The sequence below is a fragment of the Centrocercus urophasianus genome, unplaced genomic scaffold, assembly GCF_019232065.1.
Source record: "Centrocercus urophasianus isolate 14NV4802_14NV808 unplaced genomic scaffold, USGS_Curo_1.0 seq_15, whole genome shotgun sequence".
NCBI classification, from domain to species: Eukaryota; Metazoa; Chordata; class Aves; order Galliformes; family Phasianidae; genus Centrocercus; species Centrocercus urophasianus.
In genome coordinates this window covers 22,742,041-22,757,463 of record NW_024884697.1, presented here as the reverse complement: position 1 = coordinate 22,757,463, position 15,423 = coordinate 22,742,041, and positions in this window count along the sequence as shown.

The window sequence follows — 15,423 nt, the reverse complement described above, 5'->3', positions numbered from 1 at the left end:
TTTCTTTTCTTTTCTTTTCTTTTCTTTTCTTTTCTTTTCTTTTTTTTTAAGAGCTAGATCTTGAAATACCATTCTCTGCATCAACACACTTATTCAAATCACAAGATTTCTGTGTCTGTGTTTTCTACATAAGACTCCAAGGTGGGTTTTTTTCTGTGTTTTTTGTTGCTTTTTTTTTTTTTTTTTTTACTTTGCCAATGTGTTTTCCACATTTTGGAGACAGCAGTGCCCCAGAAGTTATTGCCGTGCTAATTAAATCTTGATCCTTGCTTGGTGTTTTTGTTAAATCTCTTCATTTTATCTCTCTCTATATAAATCCTCATCATATTAAGTAATTATAAATAGTGCAATTGGCTGGTCTCTAATTAGGGGAGGAAACCACTCGGTGATGCATGAACCACAGGTTAATATAGAACAATCTGTAAATCATTCTGCCCAGCAGCTTATACAGTACTATTCCAGCGCTGACTTTAGAATGTATGAAATGTAATGAAATCAAGCCAGTGTATCATTACAAGCACACTTTAATTAATAAGGACAAAACAAACATTTGCTGAGCAAATCCGTGAAGTGGGGCTCTGTTAAAACACCACGTGCCTGAGTTTTAGGAGAACTTATTTTACAATACTGAACAATTAGTACGTAAGACAATTGTTTGGTCTGTAAAACAAATGCAGTAAAGAGCTTGAACAGCAGAGAAACAAAAGGCTGCTAATTTTAATATCTCCCATTGTATTAAGAAAAGGTAATGTAAGTTACATAACAATTCCTAGGGAATAGCTGCTTCATTATCTCACCAATTAACTGAATCTTATCAAGGAAGAAATAATTGCATGTTAAGAGAAACCATGAAAAGCTGCACATTAAAACTGCATCTTAAAAGAGGGAAATGCCTCATTTAATTCCTGTTCTCTGAACTGCTAAAACCAGAACCCTATGATGTAGGCATATTTTTGGGGGGAAGGGGAAATGAATAAAAAACCTTTGTGTTACAGGGTTCCATCTCCCAGTGATGCCAGAGATGAATTCATGTCAGAATGGACTTTGCACACCAATCTGGTGGCAGCTGAACCACCCAATAATCTGCAAACTCTGGTTCTTCTGTCAGGATTATGTTTTGGGGTTCCTTTTTTGCTTTTCTTTAATTGTAGATTATTTCACTGGCATCACAGAATCATAGAAACACAGAACTGCAGGGGTTGGAAGAGACTTTAAGAGATCATTGAGTGAAACCCCATTGCTAAAGCAGGTACTCTACAATAGGTCACAAGATAGGTGTCCAGACAGGTCATGAATATCTCCATAGAAGGAGACTCCGCAGCACCTCCAGACAACCTTTTCCAGTGCTCTGTCACCCTTACCATAAAGAAGCAATTCTGCATGATAGTACAGAATTTCCCATGTTCAAGTTTTAGGCCATTACTCTTTGTTCTGTTGCTACACTCCACCAAGAAGGGCCTGGCTTCACCAATTGGCCTACCACCTCCCTTTGGGTATTTATAAACATTTATCAGACCCCCTCTCAGCCTTCTTTTCCACAGGCTGAACAAACTCAAATTACTCGGCATTTCCTCATATGGGAGATGCTCCAGGCCCCTTATCATCTTTGTGGTCTTCCACTGGACTCCTTCCAGGACAACCCTGTCTTTTGAACTGGAGAGCCCAGAATTGGACACAATCATCTAAATGTGGCCTCAGCAGGGCAGAGTAGATGGGAAGAATCACCTCCCTCAACCTGCCAGCTGTGATCTTCTTAATGCACCCCATGCTCTTCATATGTCTTTCTACTAAGAACTGTCTCCAACTGAAAGCAAGGAATTACATCAATACCTCAGTTGCCATGTTTTGTAATTATTTTTTAAAGAGTTGGGTTTACAGAGCTGGGGCTTTTCTAACCATAACATAGGGCATTTTGAGAGCTGAAAGCAGCTGGAGCAAACTGCTAATGACCTTTGAAAAGAATGCTTATTAGCTATGGTAGTACTTTGGTTGGTTTTCCCCTGCAGAGCTCTGACAGAGTGGTGCTTTGTTTGCTGTAAGTGTGTTGATGTTTTCATCATTCATTTACCATAAGGTTAGCCCTTTTCTTTTAATTTCAATTTTAATGGTGACTTGTGGTGATGAGTTCCTCTAGTGATTGTGGTGTAACTGACCCAGTTGTGAACCCTTTTCCTTCCTGTTTATATCTCTCTTTAGACAAGATGAGTAGAGCTGAATATAGCATTCCAGGAAAGGTTGATTTACACAATATTAGATTATTTCCAGTTGCATTTTCTACTCCATTCCCTCAATATTCTGACTTTTTCCGCCTTCAGGACCTCATGTTGAATAGCAGTATTTCCACAGAGCTCTCCCCCATGGTGCCAATTGCTTTTTTTTCAGAGCTGATGTGCTTGATTTAATATTCAGTGGGGCTGTATGAATAGATAAGCACCTTTCTTCCAACATTTATTGCATTTTCATCTTTTTGCTTTTTAGCCTCTTTAGGAGTAGTAGGACTCCAAACTGTTTTTTCTAATAGTAACTGATTCTAAAACACAAGCTTTGCTGTCTCATTTGCTATCTAAATAAGGAAATTTGTTAACTGTTTAGTCTTCTGCCTCTTATCTGATTTCTGATTCATGATAACACTTTCCCTCTTGCTACCAGCCATAGTATAATGACCATATGGCTTCTTTAACAGGGATTTCATTTGAGAATGTGCGAATCCCCATGCTGAATATAAACAACGGGGTTTTCAGCCATTACTTCAGAGTCTGCACACAGGGAATTCTCCTCTGTTCAGGAGGTATGGTTTTCTTCTATGCACCAGCTTTGCCCGTATAGGGCATTTATAACGCCAGCACTGAAACACAGTACAGGCACTGAATGTTTTGCAGCTTCATATAATTTATTCTGTTCACCTGGCAGTGAAGCAAAGCTTATCCTGAGATAATTTATTATGTTTTTTTTTCCAAATGTTTGCTACACCCCAGCCCTCTGTATCACTGAAGTGGCACAGTAGCCAATTCTACTGCAAGAAGTTCAACATTCATTTTAAATTCCTGGCACTACTCCCAGTGGAACTGTGTTAATTTGCAGCAGCTAAAAATACAGCCCAATAGTGCTGTTTTGCTGCATATCCCCTCCACTCTAAACAAAACAAAACATTTCAGTGCATAGAAAACACATTTGTCATATATATGACACTATTTAATAGCACACTGACAGAGAGGAGGACGATATCTAGAATTCTGTGACAAGTGTTTTAATCTGTTTCAGAAAGTGCTCACAGTGCACTGAAATACCTGTTTGATTTTATATAAAGCACATTAATAATACTTCTTCAATCAAATTCAATAGTGTTCCAGCTTTCCTGGCATTTTCATAACCGCTTGAGCATATGTAATGATTGGTTTTCCAAAGTCAAAATAACATTAATAGACTGGCAAGTTTCACCTTGCCAGGAGTGGTTCATTGTTGTGATGAGGCAAAGTAGCATTCTGGTGTATTACAAAGAAAATAAACCTGGTTCAGGAGACATAAAACAACCTCAGTTGGCCAACACCCAACTGCCCGCAGGTCAGTTCTCCGCTCTGAGGACTCACCGTGCTGTGTGTGTGAGGCTGGTTAGGCAGAGCTCACTGAAGGGTGCATATTTAAGTACTTTTGAATCCATACGCATGTATAAAACTCATGAGTAGAAATAAGGAAGATAATTAAGACCAACAAGTTGAGAATTAAAATAAATGCTTCGCTTTTTTTTTTTCTTCCCTTCTATATAAGAATAGACAATAAAAGAAAAAATCTGATTATTTTGAGGAATGACCTATTCACACTGTGGTTCATCCCTGTTACGTCTTTATACATTCTTTCCATTGATGGTCTTGTGATTTGAACAGAGCCCTGACCTCCCTCCTGAACAGGATGGTCTTCTTGAACCGAGGATGAGAAAATATTGTATTGGTAAGAAATGAGGTCTTTCATGGTCAAGGTAATGACTGTTAAATAAACTATTTCTTAAGCAAAATTAACACAAATATATATATAAAGGTGTGCATTGCTCTCATGTGACTCAAAATCACCCTGACGTTGACTCGACCAAGGCCTTGGTGGCAAGCATGGGAAATTCCCAAGGCTGAATAAAAAGCAGAAGGCCTCAGTGCCCTTATGCAGAAACAGTTTTTCAAAATAGCTTCAGAGAACAAAATGAATCATTCGTCCTACGTAGAAAGAGAAAAGGAAAGGGGAAAAAAAAACAAACCAAGAGGTAAATTCAGGTTTTCAGACTAAGAGCTTCAGGCATCTTGAGTCATTAGAGGTAGAGGGGGAAAATGCTTCTGTGCTGGTGGTAAATGTATATTAAAGGGGGAGGAGAAGCTCCCTCCTGCATTTCTGGCTGCAAAATCACTGCCAAATCACAGCAGTGCACCTAAATCATGTCCTTTGGTCAATCCATGTAGTATTAGAATTTTAGGGGAGTTTTAGCCCATATAATGTACACAAGGATTAGACTAAAACAATAATGAAAGAGGCAGGAGAGGTATTCCAGCATATATTCAGATGGTATTATATCTTTGCTCACATTCTCAGCACTTGTCACGTACCTATTTCTTTTGGCTGTTTGATAAGGCACTGCACAGATAGCCTGAAGTCATCACTTCATGAGAGATTTTACCTGATTATTAATAAGATCTGAAGCATGGAGAATTGCCTTGCTAGAGACAGAAGGCCATTATTTTAAGTCCTATCAATCATTGCAGGACAGTGCTCCTCTATTATCTGTGAAATGTGCATCTTGACTTAGAAAGGGTCTGAATCTAAAAACTAGCACATTCTATGTACAGAAAATTGCAGCATTTCTGGTATCTCATGAACTTCAACATTCTGGAGAAGTTTAGCTGCTTTAGCTGCTATTGCTTTAAGAGGGTCCTTCTTTTATTCTTCTTCCTTCTGTATTTCACCTTAGACACCTCTGTTCTTTTTTGCTGAACTAATTTCCTTGAATCTTACTGGTACACTGCCCTCTCCCAGAGGTCTCCTCCCACGTTTCATCTCAACTCTACAACAGACTTAAAGAATATAATTGTAAATACAGTAAGAAAACATTCAGTTCTGTCTCTGACACATGCTGGTAATTTGAAGGATATAAATGTGGTTGGGTTATGATGCCATTCCTTGGACTTTTGTGCACTTATTTTCCTCCATATCTAACAGTTAAATTACCATCTTGCTTTCGGATAAGGATTTAAACGATTAAGCCAGTCATTACCTGAAAGCATCTAAGCAATCTATTAAGTTAGGTTTAAAGATTCAATATATATGTATCATGTTTTGCAGATATGTTTACAGGAAGCTAAGATTTGTTGCAGAAACTTCTACAAACTCTAACAGAAGCAAAAGACCCCTGAAAGTGCAGTGGGAGCTGACAGGCAAAAAGCTATTCTCTATTCAGAACTGTGTACTAAAATATCACTGTAATAGTTTCACTTCATAATTAGTTCTATGTCCAACACCCAGGGTGTATCTTGGGACCTCCTGTAACTTTTCGTTCCGGTGTTCTTTGATGCTTTTATCAATGGAACATAGATCAAAGTTTAATATTATAACCACAGAATGAAGTTATCACCAAGATGGGTGAGTAAATAATGAGATTAGAGACAAGTTACTGCTACCGATGAATAGAATTGCTAGGATGACTAATCACAGTCCAGCAAAATGTAGTTTAATAGGGGCAAATGCTCTGTGGTGCATTTGGGTACAAAGAACACCAGCTGTGCTTACTGTGTGATACTTATTGAAGCAGTCACTAGAAAAAACAAAGTGGTTTTTCACTGACCTGTTCCATTGTTGTAGCCAAGCTATTCAACAGGCACCATTTGGATAGGCATCAAGGGTAATGCTGCAGTAACCTGGGAGGGCATTTTGCCTCTGAACACATTAACAGGGCCAGCAATGCTCCTAGAAGGCTGTTGCTGACTCCGGCAGTGCCAACTACGTATGGATGGGGAAACCATAGAGCATCCAAAGGAGCATGACAGTAAATCAGGTTGTGAAAAACAATCTGTGAAGAGTAGAGCTGAGATTTAATTAACCATGTTTTTAAACTGAAGGCTTGCTATTCATGTTGAATTTTGCTTATTTCTTTTGTTCATGAGAGTGATTACCAATTCCATGGAGAAGAGTTTACAGTAAATACAAATAAGAGCTCAGCAATGATAGTTTAAAGTTGAAGTATCATTTTACCATAAATACTTATTGCAGAGCCTGTGGTGGAATTATGTCATTTGGAACAAGTAATGCCTATAATCCACTTATTCTCTTCATTTTTTTTTTTCCTTTAAGTATTAATTCAAATTTTAATAGTATTGGAAAAACACAGCTGTTTCTTGTTGGGAAGATAGTTATTTTCTCTATTTTTACAGGAATAATTGATGCAGTGAGATGTGATCTATAAATCTGGTCTTTAAAAATTAAATTATATAGTGAACCATTTTTGTCCAAGCTGTTTTCAGGGAAGATGTGTCATTAACCCTTTTTCTCTTCCTTTGGATGGTTTTGTTCCAAACATGATTAAAAGGCAACTGTCAGGATTTAGACACAAGTATTAATCTTCATACAAATGGCTCAATTCCATTGCAGAAGTTTCCCATGCTGTTTTCTTGTGATCTGGAGCAGAAGTTTTACTGATAGATGTTTATACAACTGTTGCCAAAGGACATGCATGAACAAAATTAATGCCTAAAAGTGAGTAAACACGTGCATATATTCTTATACATTCTAGGAATTTTTTTTTTTTTCAAATTCTTAATGGCTTTTTAGTTCAACACAGCTTTATATTGAACAAAAGATAATTTTATCTGATAATACACAGAAGCAACATCAGCAGGATTTCAGATAGTTATTTACTCGTAGGTTGCAAACCACAAATAAGTGAATTAATTCATTCAAAACTTATGCCTGCAAAATTCTTATGCCCTTGCAGAATGTATGATGTTGAGATATCACATATGCTACAGTGGAAAAAAAAAAAAACTATTTTAGGAGAATTTCACTTGAGCTACTTTTCATATCCTTCTTATAAACTGACACGATGTATCTATAAAAGTGCTGCAGGAGATGCTGAAGCTGCATAAAATATCTGAATATAACCTGCCTTATGCTTTCCAAGTACTTTATTTTGAGATCTATGCAGACAACTAACTACGGGGTCCATTTGTAGTCTACAAACTTCTTGTAATCAAAAGGGTAAAGTTTCCATCTCTGGGTCTGAAATGTCTTGATGTATTATACTCTTTTTCATTGAAAGTCTGTTTAATTTATACACATGTATAGAAAATCTACTAACGTCATTAAGTTTGCTGGGTATCTCTTTTATGTGTGCTTGTGGGGAAAATAATTTTGCTCTGGAAAGAGTAGTTATTACATAATGCAATAAACAAACTGTGTGACTACATACCTGAATCTCCTATTTACTAAAGCTGCAACATAAGCAGATATGATTTCTTTATATAGGTATGAATCTTTGGAATGACTAATGAGTCTGACATACACAAAGATGGCTACATCCACTCTAAACAGCTTTGTTCCACTGCACAGTAGAATGAAACCAAAAATTTTCAAAAGGAGTTATTGACATATAAGTAAGGTAAAATACTGACATTGTTCCAGTAAGGAGATGGATACTTAAATGATCAGGATGTATAGGCCAGAGCCTCAAATCTAGATCTGCAAGCAGTGCATGGAAGTTCTTTAACTCAGCCTTGGCTGAGCACCTTCTGTCTTCTAGGGCCACTACTTTGCTGACAGTATTTCTAAAATCTTTCTATTTCTCTTTCTCTCTTCCTTTTAAAATTGTCTTCATACGTCCTTGTAAAACAATTGTGTTTGAGAATTTCATTTACTCAGAAATATCCTGGCCATTTCCAATACAAATTTGCTTCATAGATTTGACCCGAAGTGATAAAGATATTCCCTTACATTGCATTAAGCAAACTCTATACATGCTTAACCTGTCCTGTCCCAAGACCTGTGCTATCATCAGTGATGTGTGCCCCAAAACATTAAGACTTTGCAGTGCCTGTCCTCCTGCAAGACTGAGTAGCCACATATCAACTCTTTCAAAATACAGGAAACTAAATTAATTGATGATCATCAGAGAAAAAAGGAAGAGTTGGCGGAAGGAAAATAAAACCTTCATTTCTATTATTCTTTTTTAGAATAACATCAAAGCAATATTTTTTCAAAGTATCTCATATACAAACTATCCAAATAACAATTGAAATTTATTTCAATCCCAGATTTTCTGTCACAACTGAACTCTATTAGAGAACGCACTGATCAATACTAGTTACTGCTACATCACTATGCACAAAAAACACAGGAAACATAGTGGTGCTACCAAAAAAAAAATAATCACCTAATAAGCCTTCAAAGGCATTCCAAAGGCAACACGTAAAATCTAAGCAACTCCCACTAGTCTAATACAATAGATGACTTTGCTACTTTCACAGGTCTTGGAGGAATGCTCCAGAATGTGAGCTCTAGCAGTGAGGGCACCTTTTTCTCCATGCCTCCCAAGTGCTCCCTCTGCTTTGGGCAATCACAGCAGCAAGACCAGGGATTTGTGAAACTGGCCCAAGCAAGAGCAGCCCTCAGGCTACCACACTGAATGTGGAAAGTAGATCACCGCACAGCTGGTCGAGGACCAAGCAGCCCTGCCGTGGCTTGCAGCCACTACTGCAGGCTGTTCCTGTACTTCTGCCCTTCAGGTACTGGAAAAGAAGTTCCCATTCTGAGATAACCAATCTGGTTAATAGATAAACTTTCCATCTTCAAACATCAGAGTCCTTAAAAATACTGTTTTATAGTGAAAGAGACATTTGAAAACTAAGAGTTTGACACAAGCTGCATGTATGATGCCCTTCACATCAGGCACAAAAGATACTGTTTTAAAGTACTTATGCATATTCTTTAGAGCTACGAAAACTATCATTATACTCAATTTAATTATACTCAATACTATCCACAGAGCTACATCGCAGCAATTACAACTGTTCCTTATATGGCAAGATCCCTCAGTTTCCATCAGGCTGCTTTGTATCATAATGATGCTGTAACTCCCAATGTTTGTCTAATAGCAAGCGTATTAGATCTGGTTAAATACCACAAGCAAGGCTTCCATGGAAAAGACAGCATAATCTTATGGTGTCGAAGGGATGAACAGCTTATGCAGGTGGGATATCATTTTGCCCTTGAGTAAAACATTGCATTCCCTCAATGCCCTACATATGTATGGATGCATAGTTATATCTGGAAAGGGTTGTAAAATACCCTCTTTTAAATTTCAAACACTCAGAAGCTACAACTATGTCATTCCCCCTTCGTGAGAACCTGTTCGTTATGCTGTGTTTGCTGATGTATGGATCCCAGACCACCATTTTCTCATTTTCCTTTCAACTCCCATCTAATTTGACTATGAACACTCAGTAAATCATTGCACATTATGTATATAGCATCAATACTGGTGAATTTTTAACTGAAATCTCCTCTGAAAAATTATCAGTTGTTCTGAATGCTTTTGCTGTGTGCACTGTCAGTCAGGTAGGTGGTAGGCACTGAATATTGTCCTGTGGATCAGGTACAGACTGCAGTGGACCATACTGTGATGGAATACTGTTGAAATGAATAATATCCCACCTACTTTATCCCACCTTAGCAGAGATCCAGTCTGGATTAATGATGCAATTCAAACTGGATCTAAAGTCTAACTGTGAACGGTTGCAGAGGGAGATTGAGATCACAATAAAATAGCTGTCTGAGAGAGCTGAGAACTGATCCCTGGAAGTACCTATCCTACCACTGCACATAAAAAACTGAAAAGATTAGTCAGGACCAAACATCCACCTCCAGATGGCCTAATGTGGGTGAGACTAATCCAATTTTCCCCTTCTAAATCTGATGTTGAAATGATTAAAAGCCAAGCACTACAGAAAGGGACCTTAGATGGCATTTTACCTTTTTCTCCCAGTTCTGCAGGCTGCTGTGGAACTTGCAAAATTGAGTGATCTTGAATGCTGTGTAGGGAGATACCAAAGACTAACCCAGAGGAAACCCCAGGCATAGGTTATGTCTGGACAGGATCTTCTCTTATCTCTTGTGAGGATAGATGCCAAACTAGGAATAAATTAGAGAGTAGCAGGTTGCAGTCACTCAGCCTGTCAGGATAAATATTTGGTCTGCAGAGAGCTCTGTTATGAGCATTCCTCAACCTGAAATGTTTCCAATCCACCTCCTAATTGTGGGTGGTTGCTCTAATGGTAAGAGTGCTGGTGGGGTTATTTTCCAGCTTCATCTTTATGCTATATCACCATGCAGCTAGGAATGCAGGATGTGAAAAGGTAGAAAAAAAAACAAACCTAAATTTGAATAGTACCAATGTAATTGTTCTGAAGTATCCATCCCATTGGTTAAGATCCAAATCCACTGCTGCTCCTAGGAGTCCTCGTGCATTTTACTATTTGAGAGTCACTGTGTACAGTAGTCCGACGTAGTAGTCAGACATTCCTGGCTTTCTCTTCGTTCTGTACCATGGCCTGGTGCACATAGCAAAGCTGGAATTTTTGAAAAGATGCTTTAGGATACAAGAGGAACTGGGAAAGGGTTTTCTTTGAAACAATATCTTGGAAATTTTCAGAAAAGTAATGCAACCTAGAAGCACACTGTCAAACATGACTGCCTGCAAGATAACCTGAAATGATACAAAACCTGGAATCACCCCAAAATATATGAATGTAACATAAGGCAGTGGAATGAAAACAAAGTTCTAAGGAAATCCACAACTCGAGTGCACGGCACAACTCCTCTGGAGCCACTGAACAATTCCCTCAGCCCCTATCCAGCAGTGTGAAGAAGTGGCAATTCAAAGAGCAACACTAAGTCTCTCCACCAGATTCCTGAGGGGAGATTTCTGGGGCTCTAATGACAGCAAGATGGCATTTTTTACCAACTTACAGCAAAACTTGTGCTTTAGAATCTTATGCTCTTAAATTTAAATTAGAGGCCTTGAAACTGACAAGGTCTTCATGGCAGGACAGTATCTACTGCCACTGCTATAGGGCCTTAAACATGACATAGGTCTCTATTGCACCATAAATTATCTCTGCCATTCTTTACCATTTTGTGACCCTCACCTACCCCTCATGGCAGACCAAAGTCTGTTATAACACAGCTGACCATTCTGAACTTTCATCTTCCCCTACTGCTGGATTGCTTAGCTTATACAAAGAACAAGGTCCCATTGTGAAGCAGCTCACCTGACCCATCTTGCAAAATATTGCAGATCCGGCTGAAGCACCAGCTCAGATGGAATTATATTCTCAAGACCTAAATACTACTCCTTTTACTTCTTGCCAGTGTAACCAACAGAGACCTGCTCTGATTCTGCAGCCCTTTGAAAAGTTAATTTTTGGAGTAAGCTCAGGTGACAACAATATTTCTTTCAGACTTCATATCACCTTATTCTAAACAAGAATTACTTGGTCTGAAAGATAGAGAAGATTTCCAGGCATAGGGAGGAAACAACTGAAATGAAACAGTGGGCTTTTAAGCCACATTGTGCTTGAGCAGGATTAGAATGCTCTCAGGACTATGCCCTGAATCCTCGCTTCAAACACTACAGCATAATCAGCTTTTTAGGCCTTTCAGTTCCATGCAAATGGCAATAATGCCAATGCTGTCCACATGAACCCAATCACTTCCAAATAAGAAATAATGGTATTGTCATCATGCCATAGCAATAAGGCTATGACTTATCTATGTGGCTATGAGGAAATCAGATTTTTGTCCCAAAGTGAAAAATTCTATCATCATTCTCCTTTTAGATTCAGGCTTACTAAAGCCACAGAGTAGAAAGATAAACTACAGAAAATGAGCTTATCCTACTGCAAAAAAAATGAACACTCCTGCCACAGGAGATCCTGATATTTCTGGATACGGCATTATTACAAAACTCCTATTACCATGCTCTGCAAACCTACTGTTCTTGCTTAGTGGGTGCAAAGAGAGTGGACAAAGACTTTATCCAAAAGACTTATATTAGAGAGGTAGCCTAGAAAGCTGCTCTGTGATTCCTTTCTGAAATACAGTAATCGATTTTTTGACACTCCCAGACCCACCAGGGCAACATTAAGTAGCACAGTGGACACCATGGGGATGTAAGCTGAGCTGTATGACTTTCCCTAGTGTTCAAAGGTTGCTAAGAGATGAAGGAATAAGAAAAAGATTCTTTACTGGTCTCTCATCTGTAACTGGAAACATCACTGCCAGCTCATTCAGTTTCACACTAGTCTCCTACTGGAATCTACAAAAAAAACCATGATTTCCAGAGGTCACCTGATGACCAGCATTCTGCACTCTTCTGCTCAGCTGTTTTCCCCCAGTAGTTTATGTTTGCAGACCACAGACAGCAATCATTCACGTAGCTAATTACCAACTCCAAGATGGCAAATAGCTCCTGAAACAGACTAAAGATCAACAGCTTGAACTTCATCTCAGCTGTCACTGGGACTTTAGCCATGAACATTTCAGCTGCCAACAGCCATGAATGATTCCATATGTACAGTAAATTTAGGGCGTGTAAGGCTCTGTCACACTTTAAAACAAGTGCATTTCTGGCATTAGAGTCAAGAATGAACCACTTGGGCAATCACCAATATTACCATGGGCACTTGGTATTTACCATGGGCATTGCCTACTCCTGTGTATGGATAGCCTCCTTACATAGTAGGTGTTGAAGAGGTTTGTACTACAGAGTTCTCACTGTGCTTCTGGGCAGACATCAGGAAAATGTTTTGCTGTGACTATGAGAAGCTTTCTGCATCTTGCTAGTTATGGGTGAATAGCTGAAATGTAAGCGGTCAGGTTCTGACTGAACTTGAATTAGAGCTAAGCCTCATAAACTGTTGTATTACATCAGTAAAGATTTCTTTTGTTTATCTGCAAAGTGACCAGTGTAATTGGTCCACTCTATAGCTGATCTTTAAGAAAAATAAATCTTTGCAAAAATACCTATTATTACAAGTTAAACATTTCATAGAAATAGACCACTTATGAAAAATTGCTTGCTAAGCAAAGTTTTCTCAATTCTAGGATGAAATCATTTTTCAAAATAAGGAAAAGCATGGAATTTCTTGACGGCTTTAACAATATAGTCCTTCTTGGAGTAGGCTGGCAGCCTGGATTCCAGTCACTTGTCTGCACAAAGTACAGGTATTTAGCATCTGACTTGTCTAGGATAATTTTGCTTTGTTTCACAGAATAGCTTTCAAGAGGTTTGTGTTTGTTTCTACGTGGAATCAAAGCCTTTTTTTTTTTTTTTTTTGTAAAGGGGAAGGATTTTGCAGAATGGAAAAAACACACGTAGCTCTGCTCCTGCAATTCAGATCAATGGCTTGTGCACCAGAATGCTGCCATGACAATAAAAACCACTGGAAAATAGAAAGATCTAAGTGACCCTTTCTAAAGAGATCCTGACAATTTGATCTGAATCCCAGTACAATATCTTTATCACAATACCATCTTTCCTCTCTGAAACTGTCACTGTCACTATAGTAACTGCCACATTAAAAAAATTCCCGTTAATCTTGAAATATGAACATACACCAAAAATAGTCATGCTTACTGTAACAAGAGTATCATCCAAGGTTTCTGCAGTGCTTTCAGAGAGACCATAAACATAAAAGTTACAATGAAGAAATGTTTCCTATTTGTCTTATGTGGAGTTACATGGCTTCATCACTTTAATGAATTGACGTACATTCAGAAGAAATAACAGAAGTGAAAGAAAAGATGGCAATTGCTTTAGAAGGCAGACATGGCTAGATTGTGAAAGACAAGGTAGAAATTCTTTTCCACTTTACAGCTGCTACAAGAGCAAGTCATGATAACATGCAACCTTTTTCGATATCGCTGTAAGACAACATAATTAAATTGCCATGAGCAGACAACTCACCATGTCTTGCTTGCCATTGTTTTCCATGACGAGCTCCTCCTGGTTTCTGAAAATCAGTGGAAAGCACTGTGAAAAATCGCATGTCATGTAGAGACAGCCAGAGGATAAAGCAGATCCCTACCGTACAATATATAAGGATCAGCAAAAATTAGACCTAGCACATGATCTGTCCTTCTGTGTGCAAAGAAGGATTTTCTCCCAGAGTAATAAGGCTTTTTGTGGAAAAAGCGTTTTTTACTTTACTTGTTTGTAGATGCCTGATCAGATGTTAATATCTTTATCGTTGTCTTTGGTCTAAATTTTGTTTCTTTTGTATGGGATCTTTAGCATGGTGGCTTTCTTAACAGTCAACAGATAAAATGTTTCAGATCCATAATTTCGATTCCTGCCTGTAATTGTTTCATTGTAAGTTGAGTTATAATAATTACAGTAAGTTCTCCTTGTTCCGAATACAAACAATTAAAAATGGTTAAAACTGATCTGTGAAGTATTCAGCTCCGTTATGAATGCTGCTGGACCTCCTACTGTTAGCATAAGTGCTTATAAAAACTGCACTGCAAACAATGCATTCTGTGACATTTTTCATTTATTTTTTCAGCAATGAAATAAATATACACATAATGGATATAATACATAATCAGATCTGTACACTGTCCCTTGAACTTGCTTTACTAGCCCAGGTGAATTAATAGTACTAATTTTATCCTTATTTCCAGCTGCATGAATCCAAGTGGAAGATCAAGTGAGTTTTTGTCTGTGGATGGAAGGGGATAAGTAATAATAAGTAATAAGTATTAAGTAATAAGTAAGATCTCTGGACAAATTGCAATTGGAAGAAAGACTTTGTCCCTAGCGATTTTAGGCCCCTCTTTTTGTACGAGATCTGACTTATGGCCTGAAGATACCTGTGTTCCAAGGCAACTGCAACTTCTGTTGACCTAAATGGTAATGGGAACAAAGGTTCCAGCAAGTGTCGTAAGAATAAGCCCTGCCTCCATAAAATAGTGAGCTGAAGGAGAGGAGAAATGAAAATATGAACTGATCTTGGAAACAAAACAAAATTCTGTGTTTTTGGAGATCTCGAACTTACTTTCAGATCTTTGACCGGAATATCACCAGTGAAATAATAAGAAAGAAATAAGATAGCCTTACTTTTCTATTACAGACAACAAAATCCAGAAAACTTGAGAAACAACAATGAAGATTATGTAGGATAATAGGACCAAGTGGATAACAGAAGCTTCCAAAAACTGGTACATGAAAAATAAAGAGTGCCTTGTTCAACTGTTCCAAAATCAAACTAAAAATTTGTCCTCTCTCCAGAAAGTATTCTGAAATGTACTTTGTATCATTGCTGAACAATTCATTGCTCATCATAACACCAGCACACTTACCCTTAATTAAAAGTGTTAAATGTCAAGACTCTATCAAGA